The following is a 4,159-nucleotide window of genomic DNA, read 5'->3' as shown; positions in this document are numbered from 1 at the left end:
TTTTGACAAAATTTTTACCAAGAAGGAAATTGTCGTAGAGAGAGAAATGGAAGTGAAAGAGAGAGATGCAGAGATCTAGAGTTTGAAAGAGGAAGTGAAAGAGAAGCAGGGGGCTGTAGAGATCGAGAGAAAGAGAGACAGTGAAAGGCCTGGCCATGGAGAAACGAAGGGAGAGAGAGAGAGAAAGAGATGATGGTGAAAAAAAAAAAAAAATTTAAAAAAAATTTAATTGAAAAATAATTTAAATTAATAAATTTTTTAATTGAAAAAAAAAATCAGAAAAAATTTTAAAAAAGAAAAATTATTTTTTTTAATAATTTTTTAAAATTTACTGATGTGTCAATTTTGACACGCCAGTATTTCAATTAAAAATTTATTAGTTTAAATTATTTTTAATTAATTTAAATTATTAATTTATTAACGTGTTAAAATATAACACATCAACAAAATTTATTGATGTGCCAAACCGTAATACGCCAATAAACTTTGACATGTCAAACAGTAACACATCAATAAATTTTGACGTGTCAAACAATAACACGTTAGTAAAAAAAATTATGTTTTTGACATTCAACACACGTCAGAAACGTCATGTCAGAAAAGTTTTCTGACATGTCAGACACTATAACACGTTAGAAAACTTTGGTAAAAAAAAAAAAGATTTTTTGTAGTGAATTCAATCCAACGGTGAATATTGTAACACATTTTACTAAGTTAAACATCGAGTCACGTTAAAATTATTAGTAAAATTAGACTTTTTCCCCTTTAATCTACTAAACAATTTGCAATGTCTTGTGTAGTGTCCCAAATAATTAACTAGGCTTAAACAGCTTGGTTGAAGGGTTAATTGGACTTTTGGTCACTAAGAGTAGCTAGAGGATCATTTTGGAAATTTTGGACTTTCTGACCAGACGCTCATATGGGGACCACACGAACGTTCCCCTGCAATAATAGTACACGAACGCTCATGTGAGAACCAGCTCGAACATTCATTGACTTTTGCTTGACCACTGGATACTGCCCGAGTGTACGATTGTAGCCCAAAAACTGTTGGGTAAACAGTTCACGAACATTCAATACTGTAGTACCGAACGCTCACTGCACTATAGGGCTCACAGCTTTTTCTATTCTATAAATACCCCCTCCCACAACCCTTACCCACCCAATCTGCCATCTGAGCCCTAGAAAAACCCTGTTTGAGTGTTGTTGTAAGCTTGAGAAAGATTTCATTAGTGTTTTTGAAGAGGAGGAGTTGAGGTTCTTGTTGTGTAGAGGTAACTATCTCTCTCTCTCTCTCTTCGAGTATTTTCTTGGGATGTTGTGTTAGCTTTGGGTTCTTACAGTAGCTTAGTTGTTAGAGATCTAAAGGTTTAGGTTTTCTCTTGTTTTGAGCTTTTCCTTCCCTTTAGATGGATTCTTGTTGCGTAATGATGTTGTTTTAGGGTAGGATGTGTTAAAAACCATTTTGCAGACTAGGAACTAGTTTAGGACTGCTTAGGAAATTGTTGGACCAATTGAGGTTCTATCTGAATCTCTCTGTTTGAACACTCAGCATCGAGCCCAAACGTTCACTCAGAGGCACTTTAGGGGGAATGCCATTTTGTGCAGTCGTTCAATAGCCTCTGGTTTCATGTTCTAGGTTTGTTTAGCTTGGACTTAGTTCTAATGTTAGGCTTTCCACAAATTTAGAGAACTTTGAACCGCCAAAGGGATTTTTGGAGGATTTGTACAACCCAGGTGAGTACAAACTCATACTTTTCGCATTGCACATCTATTTTGTGTACAAAACATTCATTTTACAATATCATGAAACACACTTTTACTATGATTTGAACTCTACATTTTGTGAAAATATGCTACTTAAGAAGATAACGAACATGATGAGATTGTAAGAGCATGCATGTAAAATACAAACAAGACTAATTGTATCGTATGATATGGTACATTGGTACGTGCGTGATAACGGCCATGGGCTTACTATACATGTTAACTCTATGGTCAAATGTATGTGTGAATGTGATATATGGGCCTTGGATCCAATGATTATTTTGTGACTGACGCAGCCTTAATTGGTGGGTCACTACAAGACATACATCATTAGTAGTGTGGGCCACCCAAAGTCAAACTCGGTCAGGCTACTAGTGTTATTGACGGTAGTGTATAATGGTCAGGGTACTAGCATTGTATTACAGGTCTCTCAGGACGACACTAACCCTACTGAGAATGAGTAATATTTTGGGTAAACCATGCAATTAAACTATCATTGATTCACATGATTATAACATGTAGTGTATCTATACTGAATTCATGAATAGCTGTCATACCAAAATGCTGTATACTTTATCAAACGGAGTTCATCATTCAATGGCATAAGTATTATGTGCATTTTTACCCACTAAGTTTTTAGACTCACCCAGTGTATTTTTTTTCCCTCCATTATATATAAATTGCACAGTTTAACTAGCTTAGCAAGTGATGAATTCAGGTGGTGGCGAAGGATTTGACACGGGTCATTTTTTAAGACTTAGACCCGGTATGGCTGAAGTCTATGTAGGATGACGGAGGATCCGTCCGAACAAAGATGATAGGGATTCTCATTATGTTAGCACTACTTAAGCTTAGGCATTAATGTTATTCTCAAACAATTTCTTATGTTTTGTAATATTGATGATCGGTCTTTGACTAGTACATTTGAGGAACTATCTATATTATGATGCTTTATTATTACTCTGGTTATTATGATTATGGTTTTCAGTTGTTGCAATCTTTATCATGTAGTTGAGAGTCTTCTGTAGTAGTCTCTCTAAGAAGAAGTTATGATCCCTGAGTCTTGTCTTGTGAGGTTATGATCCCACTGCAGATTAATCAAGAAAAAAAAACTCTAATAAATTCCAGATTATATAATATTTTTCCAATTAAGTTTCCTTAATTTCAAATCGTTTCACAATCGAGCCTACTTACATGGAATCCCCCAGAATTCTACAAAGCCCATACATAACAGGATTGATTTGCACTCTTTCACATCTTTTCCCACATCAACATATATCATATCATCAATCACAGATGCCGTGATTGCCATCGTATCCTCCAAAGTCTCATGCCTGCTTCCCTCCAAAGTCTCAACGCATATATACCACCATTAGAGGTGTCAATGCGGGCGGTTAAAAATCGCCCGCTAACCGCTTAGCCGCTTAATCGTATTAACCGCTAACAACTATAATCGCCTAGCGGTTAGCGGTTATTGGGTTTACTAACTCTAACTGCTAACCGCCTTTTTATATAATATATTTTTATAATTATAATTATAAAAATATTTATACATATAACATAATCACTTGATCATTAAATCACAATTTTTTTAAAAAAATAATTAAATAACAATTTGAGTATTAATGTATTATCACTATAATTTATATGATTATATCATATAATCACTTGATCATTAAATCACAATTTTTTTTTAAAAATAATTAAATCACAATTTGAGTATTAATATATTATCACTATAATTTATATGATTATATCACATGATCAATTGATCATTAAATCATTTGATTATATAATAATAAATTATACATATATAATATGACATAACTACCAATTCATACTAATACAACAATTAAATATCTAGAGACTTATTTTCAATGTATGTTATAAACTTATAAGTCTATATATGTTATAAGTCTATATAAGTCTACATATGTATATGAATAATATAAATGTATAATATCAATACTTAATCATATGATTCAATGACAATTCAAATACTTTATTCAAGACTTCAAGTGAATCATATTATTAATGTACAATGATGATATGATTCGTATAATATCAAATTAAGTAATTGACATTGGATTAAACAATGACCAATGTGTTACTTATAAACACAATTTAAGTATTAAGGTATTATCATTATAATTTTAGTAATTTATATATTATTACTATAATTGATATGATTATATCACATGATGAATTGATCATTAAATCATATTATAATATGACATAACTCATAAGTCATAATTAAGTCTACAAGTTAATCATATGATTCATGTACAATGATAATCACAATTGGTTCAATTGAATTAAACAATATATTACTTATAACTACAATTTAATTAAAGCATTATTACACTAAAAATACAAAAAAAAAAAAAAAAAA

The sequence above is a fragment of the Corylus avellana genome, chromosome ca7 (genome assembly GCF_901000735.1).
Source record: "Corylus avellana chromosome ca7, CavTom2PMs-1.0".
Taxonomy (NCBI): domain Eukaryota; kingdom Viridiplantae; phylum Streptophyta; class Magnoliopsida; order Fagales; family Betulaceae; genus Corylus; species Corylus avellana.
The sequence above is the reverse complement of the archived record's forward strand: the minus strand, read 5'-3'. Positions refer to the sequence as shown.